The 17,894-nt window shown below is 38.1% G+C and overlaps 1 protein-coding gene and 1 long non-coding RNA gene across 22 annotated transcripts in view; one reads left to right on the top strand and one right to left on the bottom strand.

Annotated features, from left to right (window-relative positions):
• Positions 1–17,894, bottom strand: part of LOC138066332 (uncharacterized) — a 155,899-nt gene that overhangs the window by 20,813 nt on the left and 117,192 nt on the right. Inside the window, exons 3-4 of one of the 2 annotated variants that reach the window (XR_011139675.1) lie at positions 9,024–9,161; positions 5,262–7,201 (exon numbers count right to left, since the gene is read on the bottom strand). This is a non-coding gene — a long non-coding RNA (uncharacterized lncRNA). Of the gene's footprint in view, positions 1–5,261; positions 7,202–9,023; positions 9,162–17,894 lie in introns of those variants that run through there. The other variant, XR_011139676.1, reaches the window with a different exon arrangement.
• The window catches only part of SATB1 (SATB homeobox 1), a 93,873-nt gene that overhangs the window by 70,669 nt on the left and 5,310 nt on the right, over positions 1–17,894 (top strand). The window lies entirely within an intron of this gene.

Raw genomic sequence — 17,894 nt, 5'->3', positions numbered from 1 at the left:
TGTGTGGCATACATTACTTCTACAATTTAATCATATTGGAATGTTATTAAATTTGTAACCTGACAGTCTGATTCAAATAATTATGGAAGCACATTCTTAATTTTGTTATTTCAAATAAAAAAAAAAAAGTTGATTTGTGTAATGATCATTAAGGCATCATGGTTCAGTAACTGTGCATTGGTTACAGTGTTTTCACGTGGGAGCCAGGGATGAATTTTTTTCTTGATGGTGACAGATGCTGAAATCTAATTTTATTCCCTAAAAACAAACAAATAAACAAAAACCTCCAAAGCTAAGAGCCCTGAGAGATAAGGCAAGTAGAAACTTGTTGTGCTCCTGTATGTTTGCTGCATTTTGAGAAGTTATGTTTGTATAAATGGATTATCCTGAAAAGCTGTGGCCTGCACATGCTTGTATGAAGTAGGAAGGAAAGAAAAATTTCGCTGAAAATCAACTTATGATTCTAAACCTTTCTTAAATTTAGGAAGTTACAGTTTGCAAAAACTAAAGTAATATCAACTTTTGTACCTCTGAGAGTCCCATTTAAGGCTGTTAGCCTGCATACCTAAATACAATTTCTTTATAGTAGATAGGTAAACTGGATACTCTTCTGCAGTTTCAATCCCACAGACTGCTGTATAGGGCCAGATAGGTGTCAAATGCCCTCCCTTCTCACTGAATAAAAAATGACTATACCTTCCAGACAGAGGATGCTGAAGACACTTGGCTCTCACAGATGCATGCTCTGATTTTAACTTTAGAATGAAAGTAAGCGAGTACTGCCCATACTTCCAGAGACCTCATATATTTAAAGAGAATTTTGACCCGTTATTTCTGAACTATGGCACTAGGTTGCCTAATTTCTCCTCTCTTTTTTTCTTTGCCATTCACTTTAGTTAGGCAGTTATCCCCTTCGAAATTAATAGGTATACGCAAAAAGCACAGAGGTAAAATCAGTGGTTAAGAGTATGCTATAAATTTATTCTAAGCTATTACATGAGTATTTTGTGCAGTGGCCTGTTATTGGAAGTGTCCAACTTTTTGCGTTTGATCTGGAAACTCGATCTGGAGTTTCCTTTTTTTAAAACTCCACATGTGAAGGAGGACTGGGTAAGTATGAGAAAGTGCATCTAACACTTGTGAAGTAGGTTGGAAAGAGTTAAATGGGAAGGGAATGCTAAACATTGGCACTAAAATTGCTTTTGGCATGCAAATACCATGCTTTTCCTGACATAAATATTTTCAGAATAGGCCATTAGAGTTCAGGTATATAAAACCCTGCTTTTACTGGAAATTTTAATGTTGTAGTAAACCCAGAGATTTATAGTGAAAAATTGATGTCTGTTATCTCACTTTTATCTTTTTAACCAGCCAGTTTTATAAATGCTATATCTTTGATCTGGCTTTTTCCATCTAGAGACTAAGCTATATACTCTAATAGGAAAGTCATTTTTAAACAGCTTCCCACATTGAACAAGCACAGTATTGTAGATCTGGCAAGAAGATGTAACATGCCATTACCGCAGATATATAATGATCTATTCAAGTGTTTTCCAGTGGGGGGAAAGCAAGCTTTTTATCACCAAGAGTAACCCTCTGGTAACAATATGGCTTTAAGAGGGGGGTCTTGACATTTATTTTAAAACCCCTGTCCTGGCCACATGATGCCTCGCTCTGTCCCTCAGCATGTGCTGTCCTGTCCCTGTCCCCATCTGCAGGACACCGGCCTGGGGGCAAGGAGGGGGCTTGTTCTTGAGTTGGCCACCCTACCTCTGTGAGGAATATTCTCCTTTCTTTGTCTCCCTCAGAGCAGCTGAGTCACTTCCTGTTTTTAAATCTTGGCTTAAAAACCACCTTTTTTTCTCCCCAGCTTACAATGGATTCTCTGTGAAGTGTGCAGGGATCCTGCGTAGAAAGATGTTAGGTAAAAATAAAACGTACTCTTAGATCTTTCATCGTTTCGAGGTTCCTCTTAGAAACCTCCTCACCCTCATGGGAAGCTATATGCAGTAGTTAGAAAATGTTAGCAGCAGAAGTACAGCAGACAATAGCCTCCTTTTCTTCCCCCCCCTTTTTATTTTTATTTTTCACCCTCTCCTCCCCCCTTCGCTACCCTGCTGCAGTTACTGTGGCAGTTGAAGACGTGGGGTGAGCAGCAGGAGTCAGGACAGGATCGGGTGTCAGCAGGAACGGGAGAGGAAGAGTGTGAACTGAGAAAGAAAGATGGGCTTCTGTGTGCGCTCCAGAATTGCCCTGTAAAACTGTGTGTCATTCAGTGAAACTGTGAAACTTGGCAGATAAAGCTGATTTGTTTCTTTCACAAAATATCGTGTTGCAGAGTCATCGTGTTTTATCCAGCTCGGGTCTGAGGGAAGGAGGTTTTCACTTTTCTGTTGTGGAAACAAAAGAGTGTGCTCCGGGTCCTTCCTCTGCTCCGTGGCTTCTTTCTTTCATCTGTCCCCTCAGAAATGAGGGGTTAAAACCTTAGGAAATTTCTCTAGGAAAAAAATTTTTTTTGATCCTTTCTCAAAAAGGTGATAATAGGAAAATTGGCTTTTGGTTAACTCACTTATCGTTTAATCTGTGTAGAACTGGAAAAGGGTTGGCCGCAATCCTGAGCACATCCCATATTATTAGGGTGACCTTTGGTTAAGTGGGTTGACTTCACTGAGTCTTGGTTCTCACTCGTAAAAAGTAGATAGTGACTTCTTGAATCAAAAGAGATGCACTGAAGAGAAACCTTGAAATCTCTGAGGTCACTCGTATCAGTGTGCACTTTCCCACATAAATTTGTAGAAAGGGAGGGGGAAAATAGAGCCTGATATAGTTGAAGCCAAAGAAAAAAGTGCAGAAGGGAGAACGCTTAACTTATAAGGGGATAATATTGACCACTTCAAAGAGCTCCTTGGGGCCAGTCAGCCCTTTCAACAAGTAAGGCAAAGACTGGAGTTGTTGACACAGAGATGAAAAAGTGTGCTTCCTGAGTATGCTTTACACATGGGGTCAAATCAGCTCAGACCAAAGGTTCCCATCGAGGGCAGATGACAGCACAAATATTTTAAATGCTCTTATGCGATCCACATAGAGCCAGTTTAAAGAACTGGTAGCAGTTTCAGGAAACGCTGTGTATTGGAGCCCTAAGGAGAGGTTCCCTGGAGGAACGCACTGTGCACCTGCCCTGCGTTATTCAGGAGTTAATGTTCAACTCTTTCATGGCCTCGTCTGGCAACACATCCCTAGGAGCCGGGAGAAGCAAGGGCTGCTGAGCGCCAGGCAGGATGTAGCCCTGTAGTGTGTCGCAGGCGGTCAGAAAGAGCAGACACCGTTGCTGGTTGAATGATTTTGGCTGGTGGAAGGAGTAGGAATATGTGGGAGAATCTAGGAAAAGTACAAGTTTAAGTCATTACATGTATAAAGAAAAAGGAGCCAAGTAGAGAAAGCTCTTTATGAAATATAAAATTACGTTAAAGATGGCACAACATAAGGATTGTTTGGTACATGTTACTGAAACTGAAAAATGAGGGTATGGAATGAATTAAAATTTAGCAGAATCCATAATTTTACAGTTTTCATTTTGAATTATTTATCTTGAGTTATTTGATTTGATTAGAGACAAAACTCATCGACAGTTTCTTAAACATCTCTACATGTCTTAATGACAAATGAAAAAAATCCTTGTTATAACTTTACAATTTTTAAAATTTTTATTTGTATTGTTTCCATATAATTCCCTTCTATTTTACGGCCTATTTCAGATAGGCATTGTGTACACGCGATTCCATAACCCATCAGGCTTCAGTGTTGCCTCAGTACCTCTGATTCAGTAAATCAGATCATAGGCAGCATGCTGTCATATAATAAGGTGTCTGATCCTTATTACCAGTTTGTTGATGCACAGACTCCTTCAAATTGACCATTGCAACACATGGTTTCCCCTGAAACTAGCTGTGATAATTAGCGTGGCTCTAATGAGACAGAATGTCACTGATCTTGTGCTGAACTGTCGAGTATCGACGCTACGGATGGGAACTGTCAAAGCTTGCCATCTGTGACAGAGCTTGGCATATTCCATTTGCAAGGTAGAGCATGCTCAATAGACTGTTTTTAAACAAATGGTCCATTTCTTGATTAGGGCTCTGTGTTCTGTTACCGTGGAAGACTTTATGTTATAGTTAAACTTTTTCCTTTTTTTTCTTTTTTCCCTTTTGCTGCTGGGCTGGCTTGTTAGAAAATGAAAACGTTACTAATTCCCAAACCTATGTTTTTTCTTTTTAATAATGGCCTTTTAGCTTTTGGTAGGGGGGAGGGAGTCAACTATGAATTCTTCTTCCTACCCCCAGTTATTTTACTGTAGTAATTCTAAAGCTAACGCTTTAACAAGGCTTTTATCTGCTTTTAAAGCAGTGAAGGATAGGGGCAGGTAGTTTTGAAGGCTGCAGGAACAAAAATACAAAAGTCTTAGATCGCCTGAAGCAGGAGCATGTGGAGCTTGGATGGAGGAACTGCAGTGGTCAGGAGAGTAGGGCGTCTAGGCTCCGGAGAGCAGTCCTGCAAAATGCTGTACAAAAAGTCCAGCGCTGCTTATCATTCCCAAATATGCTTTGTTGCTTTTTATTTCCTCCTTCTCTGGCAGACCACACAGGGCTTGTTCTGAAGAACATTTTCACTAATCTGATCAGGCAGCCAAATACGCCGGGAAAACTGCTTTAATGATCCCACTAATTACCTCAAGTCAATATGAACTGTATTATTAGACTGAGGGAAAATATTCCATTAGGTCTCCCCCTTGGGAGTTTCTCCGCTTTGTGATGTCACCGAAGCCTTCGCCCTCTCGCTTGTAATTAATTTTATTTACACACGCAGGCACGCACAAGGTCACACCTGCACAACCGGAGCTGGCCAGGGAGCTAGTGGCACTCAGGCTTAATCAGATCTGTCATAATTACCATTCTGCATGTTTCTGACACACGCTGTGAAATATTTCAATTTAACTGCCGCTACCAGCACAACCAGATGTAGTGTGAGTGTGGCTGCATTGGAAATATTATTCCTCAGGATAAACTCTCTCCTCCTCCTTTTTCCTCCCACCCCCTCTCCCTTTTACAGCTAATGTGGCACAGAAGCTGATGTATCCTGTAAATCTTGAATGCAGCGCTAGATTGATAACAGCAGATTAGACAGTTTAACCACAAACAGCTTGTTCATTTTTCACAAATGAAAACCACATGTGGTGTAACTAAAATTTCAGGCTCCTTCCCCCCCCCCCCCCCCCCCGGTTGTTGTTTCCTTTTGTGTGTGTGTGTGTGTGTGTGTGCGTGCGCGGGCGCTTGTGTGCATGTGTTAAGGTCTGCCTTTCACTGCAAAGGAGTGAAATCAAAGTGTGAACATATAGGGGAAAAGAGACGCTGCTTTCGTTGGAGATTATTTCTCCATGACCTTTAATAGAAGCCTTCCTTGCTTTGGCAGAGAAATCAGAAATCACATGGGGAGGGAGGGTTGTCTCTCACTCCGAGACTTTTTAATCTCTGTTTTTTATGCCCACCTATTAAAGAAGTCATCCGACTGTGCTGTTTTTCAGAATAACATGCCAGCAAGCACCTCGCTTTAGGAAGTGCTTCTAACCAAAAATGTAATCTTCACCGCTACCTGAATTTAGCAGAAATAAAATTTTCCACCAAATCTTTTCATTACGAATGTTGTCTCCTTGCTAACTCTTCCTTTCACCTCTTCCTTTCCAGAAAAGATACCTTTAAAAAAAGTATCCCCAAAGTATCTAGAATTTTGGCAAATGAGAAAATGATTTTTTTAATGAAAACATTCCTATATTTCTTCTCATATGAAAATGGAGTGTGATTGGTTTTTTGGAAACTAAGTGTTGTCTGGAAATTCTTTTTTTTTTTTTTTTTTTCCACCCATAAATCTAATTTTTCCAATTACATTATTCAGCTTGCCCTAATGAAACAGCTTTCAATACTTGGTAAGGTTTTTTAAAACCACCTATTCTTCAATAGATCACAGTTGGCTAATTTTCTTACGCATTAAAAAAAAGCGATTTTGATACAACGTTTAAATTATAACTTTCAAAAAGTTTCCTTGCTTTTACACCAAGGAAAAAAATGTAAATGTGTAGACTGCAACTGAGTAGACTGCTGAGAAGGCGTTGCAGGTATTGTCAGGGGAGGTGAGTGGTGCAACAGGTTTGATAGAAATTCATCAGATCTCAGCCTTGAAGGGAGGTTTAAAAAAAAGTGGCACTAGTAAGAGATTGGTTGTTTTATCCATTGCCAATGATGTGTGATAAGTGGTAAATACAGTCACGCAACTAAGATTCAGTGTTCAAAGTCTATCGAAAGAAGGTGGGCAGGATAATTTTTGAATGCTGCTGAAGGCACGATCGTAGCACAAAGTCTGGCTGCGGAGGTGACACCTCAGGCTAGTGCAGAGGCGGTTAAAACCCCGTGCGGGTACCACTTGCTTGGCCCACTAGCTGCAAAATGGGCGCCTGCGCGCTGCGGTGAAGTAGCTGGTAACGATGTTGCTGAGAAGTGGGCGCAGGTTTGCCGGCATCGGCCCCTGCGGCAGACCCCAGCGAACAGGAGGCGCGTAGACAGGGGCAGCGGCAAGCTTCGGAGGTGGTGCTCTGGCTGCAGATGTTTCAGAGATACGTGTGGAGCAAGGCAAAGAGAAGGTCAGGACGGATTCACATCAGAAGAGGTAATAGGAGAAATGAGCTGTCAGGATTCTTACAAAGGTCCAGAGTTCAGCTCTCATCTTTTTTGTAAAATTATTTTAAAAATGTAATGCAATCTGGAAGCACTCGATGACCAAAAAAAAAAAAAAGTGTGACACTCTCTCCCACCTCGCCTTTGAGTCTTTTGTTTTTAATTTTTCTCTCGGAGGTAGAGGTGTCTCGGTTGCTGCACTCCAGGTGCGTGAGTTAGTCCTTCCTCAGACAGGATGGATTTCCTTATTCTCTCTTCCTCCTCTCTGTATCCTCACCTTCTGTTTTGTGTTCCTCTTCTCACCTTCACTAAATCTTCTACTCCTCTCTTTCCTCTTAGCCCTTCTTTGACTTCCCCCCCCCCCACCCCATTCCTCTCCCGTAGGCACGTTCGCCATCCACGCTCATCCCGTCTGCCTCTTGCTCTTCTGCTGCCTTTGCCACCTCCGTGCCCTGGGTGCCATCGCGCCCTGGCTGCGTCTCCAGGGAGCAGTGGAGAAAACAAAAGATCACAAAGTGTACAACTATGCAGGGTAAATTTTTTCCTGAAAAACTGAGACCTCTGAAATACTTGACTGAAAAGAATACAGAAATTTTGTGAAAGCACAAATATACAGTAATAGTCTGAGAAGCAATTTGTTAAAGAAGTGACCAATTAAAATTCAAGTGAAGGGTCACTGGGCCAAGGAAAGAATAAGAAATAATAGATAGGTGTGCTTTCTTCCTTACTGTTAAACTGGATAATTCAAAAAATGTAACGCCTGGAGAACATATGATCCTATATTACAGGATTGCTAGGTGTTGGTGAGAAAGGACACAGTGTTACCTTGCAGATATTTTTTTTAATTTCACTACTCCTATTAATTTCTCATTGTGTCCATTTTTGCTTTTCTCAAATTTAACCGCTAAGTCAAACTTCAGATATTTGGTTATGAATTACCCCAATTTGTGTTTTTTATAATGAGTAGACTACTGCAAGCATGCAGCTAGCTAAGTGGGGAAAATTTCCAGTTTGCAAATATTTATCTAATTCTAAATCTGCCAAATTTTATCTGAATGCACATTGTTATTCAGCGGTCATCTTACTTTTCTCCCTCTTTCATGTTCCCTTACTTGAGATGCAAATGAAGATAGTTTTCAGGATCTTGGATACTGGGGTTGAATGGTCCTTAGTAAAATTCCCTGACATTTTTGGCCTCAATTCAGCAAGGTTTACATACATATCAGTTATATCTGTAGGACTGTGTACGTGATGAGTTAGTTGCATGTTAGGGTATTTTGCTGAACTGGGCCTTTAGCATCTCTAGTGTTTGTAACAGACAGGAAGAAGCTCTACCAGTGGAAGGACTTTCTACTGTTTATATGAAAACAGTTATTAAAAAAGGTATGAAGGGTTTAAACAAGATTCTTTTTATGTTTGCTATGGGGTAGGCAGTTTGCTTCACCTCTAAGCAATTATTTGCTATGCGTATTTAGTATGAGGAGTAAGTCTAACTAAAGGGATGAATTTTTGGGGCTCGGGGACGGAGGGAGTAGGGCAGGCAGAACCACACTGGCTCCAGCCGCACCTGATATAACGGCCGGCTGCTGAAACCACTGTGAAATAGCTTTGGGCATAGCTTAGTTGGCAGTTTTCTTAGACGGAGAAGAAAAGTCTAACCTGAAGCGTGGCTTTGCCTAGGAGCTTTTTGTCCTTTTTGCTTTCGAGGCTGTTCTTGTCCCCAGCACTGCAGCAAAGTCCCCGAAAACACTCTGCACCAATTCCCACCCTCGACCAGCCAGGAGGCAGAAACCTTGTCTGTCTCTTTTCCTTGTGGACCCCGCTTTCCTACGCTTCTCATTCTGTGCCCCCAGCAACGATGCGTCACGTAGGGGTGTTATAGCTTTCTACAGGCTTTGCTGCCTTCGTTTTTCCATGGGTAGTATGTATGCTTCTGAGTGCTTCCTTCTCACTTGCTGGGAGCTTTCTGTCTTTGACAGGTGAAGATTTTAAAGTTTGGGGATTTTTTGAAAGTTTTTAGGGCATTATTAATTTTCTGCCTGTGTCTGTGGTGAGCAAAATCTGAAGGAAAGTTAGGGAAAAGTTTATTTTCAACTTCTTTAAAACTCCCCTCACCGTTGGCATTTTCATAGCATTAAGTGTTCTTCATTATGAAACTGAGAACTACAGAAGCTAGCTGAATTACAAGGAGAAAAGTTATAAGCGGTTTGCTTTTTATCAGAATATTTAAATGTCTAATTCAAATCTGTAAGAAAAAGATTAGTTAGGCCATAAAATGTGAAAGAGTGTCTGGGAACCTACTTGGACAGTGTATTTTTGTGCTGATGTTGCTTGTTGGAACGTTTTCTCAGCTGAACCGAATTTACAATTAAATCCAAAAAGCCATGAGTTTTTGATTCTTCAGTGTGTGGTAGATCTTCCTATGATCCAAAATGAATTCTGAAAAGAAGAAGCATATGAAGCATAAGAAGCCATGGATTTAAAATACTCCCTGTGGGAAATTACAATCTTAAAAAAAAAATACATAAATCCAACAATATGATATACACATGTATAAGTAATTGTGGAAGTGACACTTTGGGCCTACGGCCTTTCTATTAGAGGTCTTTCCCCCCAAAGCAAATGTTAAATCTCTGTAAGTAACATAATAATAAACATTTGCTGTTCACATGTAAATTGATGGTAGTAAAAAAGATGTTAAAAACTGCCAAGCTCTTTCTGTTAAAGACACTTCTCTAACTAAACTCTTAGATATAGCTGCCATACAAAAATTGATTGCACATTTAAGAATAAATAAATATGGGACTATTAAGGGTTTTGGTTGGATTTAGGGTTGTATTTATTTTTAAGTAAAGCACTGGTATTACGGTGAAATCACTACTTCTCTTTACTTAAAGCTATATATTTCCAGTGACCCTCTGTGAAACCCACTGACCCGTTTTATATGCCTATACTATAAAAAGAAATGTACAGACTAAGACTGATTTATTTAATAATTAGCAGCTGTTTTTTCCCGTTTTGATTTTTCTTATTGTTAAGTCCATTTTTGTCACGTGTATCCTGTGGTTACAATACCAATTGAAATGTGTGTGTGAAAAAGGAGAGAAGTGGGGGAGAAGAAGGCAGAATACAGCTTTACCCACTATTTTTTACATCCATCACTTTTTCCCTTCTTTTTGCATATGAATGTAGTTGCATTTTATGTAAGATTTTCAAAGGAATGCATATTATGTTTTTGATGAGGTCTTGCCTATCATTACTAGGCAATTGGAGGCAATAGTGTAAAAAAGATAAGTTTGAACAAGGAAAGGTGGAGGAGGCTGAGAGCTGAGAAACTAAGTTTGGGAGAAATCTTTAATTAGATTATTTGATATACTCTGATTATTCAGTATATTCTGTACAGAACTAAAAAGTAACGATTTTTTGCATTTTTAGTCAGTTTTAGGGTTAGGATTGTTGTACTTTTTTCTTTCCGTGTGCTGAAAGTGTGTCTCAAGTGTTCATATTCAGGGAACGTACACCCCTATTTTGATACAGTTTCAGACCCTAATCCAGCAGGCTTTTTAGTAGTACAGGGTCTTAGCCACTAAAGTGTGGCTCCAAGTAGAGAGAGGTCTAATATGATAGACCAGACTGCAAGAACAGGGCAACAGCTGTCTAGGTCTTCTTGCTTCTGTACTTGTTTGCTGCTCATCATTGAATTTTACAGGTTTTTTTAGAAAGCTCGCTTTTTCTATTTATTTGCTTGGATGTATCCAAAAATAGAAATATGCATTTAATATGTAAGTGCTGCAGCTATGGAGGAGAAGAAGCAGAGGGGGAAAAGAGACATTAGGAATCTTTCTCCTAAAATGCTACAAAAAATTTCAGTGAAATATCATTGGTGAAATATCTCCTAGCTCTTTGGGCATCTTTTTCACAACCCAGAGAAGAGGCGGATGTAATATAGGAGACCAGAAGGATGGTGCAGCTGAGTAATAGGTTGAATAAAAAATGTTAAGAAATGGCATGATCTATCTGTTTCAGTATTCTTCAAAGGAAGGTTTTCCTGCCAGTGAAGTTTTCCTTTCTTCTGAAAAGCCCTATGAGGTTGTGGGGTTTTTAGTTTGCTTCTTTTACTTAATCTCGTCTGTTATGATGGCAGACACAGATTTACTTAAAATTCACATCTGGGCTTCCCCTTTCAATGATCTAGTAATGAAAGCCAGTCAAATAGATAAACCAGAAATATCTGGAGATAAAGGACAGCTTCAAGTTTCAAACTTTCTCTGATTTAATACAATGCTCAAAGGCAAAGCCTAAATCTTAAGACTGATTAGTGTAAATAAAGTAATAAAACAACTGCCTTTCTGGGGACATTTATTATCACTTTAGGCCAGATCTCAAGGAGAGGCATTCTTATTCTAGTATCTCTGCTATCTTCTGGAACAGGCTGAAAAACAGCTTTTGCTTCTTGAATTACAGTGTTATCGTTTTTGAGCAAATGGGTAAATCCTGAACTATGGAAGATTCCTAGCAGTTTTCAAGACTACTTGAAAGTGTATCCCTCACAGAAGTCAGATCTTAAAATTACTTGAAAATATAAGCCAAATTGAAAAGCTTTTCACTAACAAATAGGTCATTCAGTATCAAAAACCACTGAGCCAGCTAGATCATTTGCTTTTCTGAAATTTTAGAAAAATACCCAGTGACCCATCTTGTAATAGATTTCAGTTCCTCTGGGAAGTATTTAGGCCTATTCAGCTTTGCATAGAAGATAACCAGGTCAATTTATGTATTATAGGAAAAATAAACCTTCAGTCAGAATAACTCCAGCAGTCAGGAAATTCCAGAAGACTATTTAAGGCTACAAGGGACCATTCTGATCATCTAGGCTCTACTCATGTCTGAACCCACAGGTATTTCACCCAGAAAGAAGTTAAACTTAAATAATCTCAGCCCAAAAATAAATTTTGAATTAAACACTTTGTTCTTATACTGCAGTATATGTTCCCTGCTGTATTTTTGGATAATACAAATGTCATGCAAACTGCATTTCTAGTATAAATTAAAGCAGAGTCCACTGTTACTTATTTGTTGCATTTGTTTGTGCTGAACTGACATTTGTTTATTCTGCTTCACAATACCATATGTATGAGCTTACTTATTCAGAACTCTCTGAATTTGCAATCTCGTTGAACACTGAGAAAGCTCAGTTGAAGGGTTTAATGCGTTTTCCAATCAATGTGTAGGGGAAATTTGGCCTTATCAATTTAAATGCTGGAGATCCTTTCATTGCATTATGGAAGAATCTTCTCTAAGTAGAGATTATTCTTAAGAACTTCATAACATTTAAAGGTTAATATGTTAGGTAAAGAACAATATCTTAAGACAAACATTTTTATTACAGGACATGAAGGGATAGTTCTGATTAAATTACATGATTATTTGAATGGGAAAGAAGACAAAGTGCATCATTTCTTGCCCTCAACTTTAATGCCTTTAATCAAATAATGACCTTCTGGAAATAGTTAATTTTAAGCATTTGGAAAGATCAATACCACTTTGCCACCAAAAAATGGCCCAGATGATGAAATTTGATGTATTTAAAGTACCATTTCACCCTTTTAACCTAGTAAATAATTTAAAATGCTTTCAGTACTCCTTTGCTACCATTATGTATCTCAGTCAAAGTATTATGACTTTTCCAAAAGCAACCTTTCTGTACAATGAGCAGCTCACAAGCCTAATATTGAAGGCTAAGACTACAGGCGTACATTGTAGTAGTGATGCCGACCTTTTTTCTTCTCTTTTATACATGGATTCTGTTTTGAAAAGAAATGGAAATCTCTATGATGAACGCAGCCATTTGGAACAAAAATGAGATTTGTAAAGCAAGTTGAATGGCTTTTGAAGGGGAGAAGTCAACGTTTAAAGTTTAGTTTATGAGTTCTTTTCCTTTGTTTTGTCTGTAAGCTTTTGTATTAAAGGTGAAGGATTTGGGTTGCTGAGACAATTAAGAGCCCATTTTACCAAGTGTAATTTCATATCAGTGTTCTATAAACTGGAGTGCCTTCAGCATTGTAAATAAAAAAAAAATGCCCTCTATTAGCATGTTTGTGGGCAGATTAAAAACAGCCTTCATTAGCATAAGTAACACTTACAGATTCTTTTAAAAGTAGAAAATTATTTGCTGAATGATAAATTGCTAGCTTTATAGTTCGTTGCTGAAAATGTGCTCATTCAAAATGCCTACTTTAGTTTAGTCTACAATACTCATTTTTTTGAGCTAGAAGTACTGTTTAATGGATTATGTACTTAGTCTTTGTTCATAGTAGATACTGAAATGCAACTCACACTTTCTGCTAAAATGTTTGTATCAAATACCTCCCTATTTAGACTGATTCCTTCTAACATCATATATTTTTATTATACTATATGCCCCAGAGACCGATACAAAATGATCTCACTTAAACTGTACCGAAGAAAAACTGTTCCTGTCTTAGCACTGACACTGTAAAGCGTTTTGCCTTTTTAGATTCAAATTACAGCTCTTTTTAAAAATATTTGATTCCTTGTTAGTTATACTGTAAGAAATATTCATCATTTAACAAAGTATTATCAGTATAACAAATAATGCCAAACAAAAGAGTCCAGTTGCTCTACCTAGAAGCCCTTTCTTTCAAGACTAGATATATTTTTTGCTGATTTGGGAGGCTTTGCCTGGAGAACATCTTTAATGATTGTAATACTACCCTCTTTGATCTAGTTAGAATTGGTATTTGCACCCTGAGTGCAGATTTAAATCATCAATTTTTTTGTTTAATAAGAAAGATACGGGATAGCTAGAAAGGTTTGTTATAAACTCTGAGTGAAAGCAGGAGAGAGCAGAACATTTTATTTAAACAGCACAATTCAGGTTGTCTGAATAAAATATCAGTTGGATACTTAGATAAAATGGATAGATGCTTTCTTTAAAATAAGCATGCTCATGGGTCTTGCAGATTCTAATGTTTGTCAGTTATCCTCTTTGCGCTTTTCCTGCGCTAGTTTGGCAGTTCAGCTTTCACAGATTTTTTTCCTCTAATGTCTTATGTTTCTTTACTAAATCCCCATCAGAAACTCAGACAGAAGACTCTTATTTATTTTAAATATCTTAGGTTTAGCATCTTTTTTTTTTTTTCACCATTTTCTTGCTTGCTGTTGCAAGACCTTTGCAGATGGTACTTGGTTACTTGAAAGTGCATAACAGTATTTTCTTTGTAGCAGATGGATTTAAGACTTTTAGTTCCCAATAAATGTAGGTTTACAATACATAACTTTACAGGATTTGTGTTGTATATAACAGGTTTGAACATATTATCTCAGAATTCATCTGCATGGCATTTTCAGCTTATCCAGGGCCCATGCCAGTATTTTAAGTAATGGGGAGAGCACAGTGATTGATAGCAGCTAAAGGCGTGATTTTGAATAGAAACAAAGGTTTTAGAACAGAAGGTGTCAAATTAAACTTTGTCAGTTTGAAAAGTAGTAACATCCTGAAAGTTCTACAAACATATTTACATGTGGCTAATGTTTATATTTTGCTTTGTACTCTCTTTATATTCAGTGTAATGTTGCCTGGCAAATTTGCTGTGTTTTAAAATTAAGGTTGTTCCCAATGTCATTGCAGAGTTTGGGGGGTTTGTCGTGCTGCATATTGGCCTAATAATTTTAAGGCTATTTTTTAACAACGTATCATATATGCTGTATAAACTGATGGTGATCTAATTTGGATTATAAACATTTCCTTATACTCTTGTAGTTTTTTCCTCTTCTCGTAAGATTATAAAGACATGAAAACACAGAGTTTCAAGCCTTCTTTTGGTTATAGTGATCTTGGTAAATCAAGAATAAATCATGTGAATTTGACAGAAATCACTCTAGACTTAAATGAGTGAAAGAGGACAAAATTCAGCCCTGTTAGGTTCACGTGTAAATTAAACTGTATTAACTACAGCATTTTAAACATCTTCAGATCAAATAGAAACCAAACTTAGAAATTTACAGAACTTAAAACCCCCAATTAGAAAAGTCTGGCTGATTATTTTTCCTAGAAGTTACAGAAATATTTCATACATTCTCATTTAGCTGACTTTTATGATTGAGCTTTATGCTAGATACAGAAGTCTGAACCTGAAACGAAGCAGAGTACTCGTGTTCTTTTTTTTTTCCTGCTTGGATCAAAAGAAATCATATTGGCATGAAGTTTTTTGTCCTCTGAGAAAGTTAAACCGTTTAGCTTCTGTTACTGCCCATTTACCCTCTCTTCTGAGAATATCAGAAGAATCAGAATATCAGCTTTTATAAATATATTCAGAAATAATTAATGAAGAACAAAAAGTTGCTCAAATCCTTGTAATTTTAGAAGAATTAAGTTGGTTGTTTCCATGTTGCCAAGCATACATTTCATGAGAATACATATCTGCTTCTTTAGAAATGAAGAATACAGTGGAAAAGAGATTTTGTTAGCGTTTCAGTCTATATACTGTGTCCCAAGCATCTGATTTTGGTATCTTCTAATCACTGTTTCCCGTGAAAGGCTGGCAGAGGAATGCTTCGGCTTACAATTCATCGAATTATTTTTAGATAAAGAATTAGAGGTATTATTTCAGTACAAAGGTTAATAGCAAACTACTGGAAATGTAGTGTTAGTTATCAGAAATTAATAAAAATAAAGACCACTCTAGTAAGTACAGAAACACAGAAAAGGCAATAAGGCGGGGGGGAGGAATTACTTAGTTAATAAAAGCTATTGTTGTGAAATACATATTTAATCAGCATAAAATGTGATTGCTTATGAATTATTATTATTACTGGACATTGAAAAAAGTGTTTCTACTGTATTTTTCCAAAGAACATCTGTGATGCACATGGTCCCCAGACAGAATATGTGCAGCTTCTGAATGATGGTGTAATTTCTTTTTCAGTCTATATATATACCTTAGAGAGCTGTAATGGGAGGGGACAGGTTGTCTCTCGTCGTTTTTTACATTCACTGAACTATTGTGATAGTCAGCTTTGCTTTCTGTTTTACCAGCATTAGAAAGAGGACCTAATGTGAAACAGTGCAGACTCCAGACAACCAAAGGACAGTTGTTATGCTTTGGGGTTGGGAGATTTTTTTTTTTTAAAGGTAAAACTTTCATAACTGTATTTTAATTAAAAGATCTTGGCTTGATTCTGTTCACCTTCTCTCCTTCCTCACCTGTGCTTTCTGGTTGCACCTCTTCTAACTTGTTGCAGAAAACTAGTACAACCGTTCAGCATCATCCTGCCTTTTTCCCATGAAAGCACATGGACAGAGGACGGAGAGAGCCACGTGTCGATTGTTAGGTGCAGGGATAGTCCATACGTTAGCGTGCTCACGTATCCCAAGGCATCTTATGATGGAAAGGGAAAATTCACATATCCTTGCTGCTGTTTTAGAAGTATGAAGTGCAATTCTAGGTAGGACGTCCTGTGTGTTATGTGCCCTGTCTGAAGGCGTTTGGCCACCTTTCCTAATGAACTTGCCAAGCCGTGGTGCCGTTGCAGGACAATACCCATTGTCTGCCGTTAGCACCCTGCTGAACGATGGGTCGCCCCAGAGCCCGGTGCTGCCCGAGTCTTGCTGCTGCTCGCTTCCCTCGCGAGCATGCCTACTGAGCATCAGCTGATTTGGGCCCCCTTTACATTTTTGCTTTCTCAGCTGTACTACCACTGTCTCTCTAACATTTGTCATTTTGATTATTTCTGTTTCTCAGGGGCATTTTCTCCTGTGTCATTTGCTCCGTTTGCCACTTATATCCAAGAGCGTATATTTTAAATTTTTATGCACACCTCACTAAATATTTTCTTATTCAATATGAATGAATTAAGATTATATGTTTACTTTCACCTCTTCCTATTATGGTGATATTTTTACACTGCATTTATTAACTGCTAGCTAAAGATACGAATGTCTTCAAGAAAATACGTATTATCTCTCTATTGTATCTATATATCTATTGTATCTAGTAGTAGAACTAGTCTGGATAAACCATTTTTAAACTACCACTGCATATAAAAAGGATCTAAAAGCTTCTGTACCTTTATATTATTTGTTGATTCAATAAAATGTCACATGATCTTTCCTACAGCATTAAAAAATAAAATTGCACGGACATAGTTTTGAAAACAGATCCTTGAAGCTAAGAAAAGAAATATGCATGTCATATACATGTAATATTTTATGTTTCTAAATTTTAACATACCAAAAAATTGCTGCTGATGCACATTGTTCTAGCTACTGTGTTTGCACTATTCTTTTAAATCAATCAGTACAAAATTAGGAAAAAAATCCTCAATTAAATTTTACAAAGACATTAAAAAAAAAACAGTTGTTCTGTTTCCAAGATGAATTTTGTATGTCTGCTTTAGAGGCGAATTAGCAACTGCTGCAGTTCTTGCAGAGCACTCTTCTGGCCACCTCACAGCCTGTTTCTCCAAACCCCATCTGAATTAGAGGAGGTGCTCTCTTAGGCAGCTCGCTGGGCTGTAATCTGGAAATGGTGTAAAGAGCAGCCCAGAAACCTGCGCGTATCCTGCCACCTCCCAAAACCCTCACAGCATATATAAAACTGTGAGACTGGGTTTTTTTCTTGATCTATGAGAAAAATCCTGAAAGAGATAAACATCTATCACATGAAATAAGTTCACCTGCAGAGGCACCTCTACTCATAGCAGATAGGAAGAAGATATTACTTTTCAGCATCTAGTCAGAAGATTCCTTTCTTTTAAAAGGGCATTAGGGAGCTCCTCGATCATTATGATTTACAGTAGGCCGCTCTACAGTCAAGGCAGATATTTGAAGTATTTTCTTATTTGGAGTAAGAAAAACTATAGTACCAGGATTTTTAAAAATGGCCAGAAGACAACCTACCAGCTGCTGAAACACAGTGTTGCTGTTCTCAGATGGATGTAGGCTTACATAAAAGAAAATAGGCAGCAGAAAAAAATATACTAGCGTCAGTTAAAACACTGTCCCGCATATTGGAGCACATAAGGGATTCTGCCTTGATCAATAGGTGTGTTTCTAAACCAACTGCAGAGCTGCTGTGTGGAACCAACAAAAAACATGCTTTCCCAAAGGCTCATATTTTGCAAGAGTCTGTGAAATAAGGTGGCAGCCTC

This window comes from Struthio camelus, chromosome 2 (assembly GCF_040807025.1).
Source record: "Struthio camelus isolate bStrCam1 chromosome 2, bStrCam1.hap1, whole genome shotgun sequence".
NCBI lineage: Eukaryota > Metazoa > Chordata > Aves > Struthioniformes > Struthionidae > Struthio > Struthio camelus.
The sequence above is the reverse complement of the archived record's forward strand: the minus strand, read 5'-3'. Positions and strand labels throughout refer to the sequence as shown.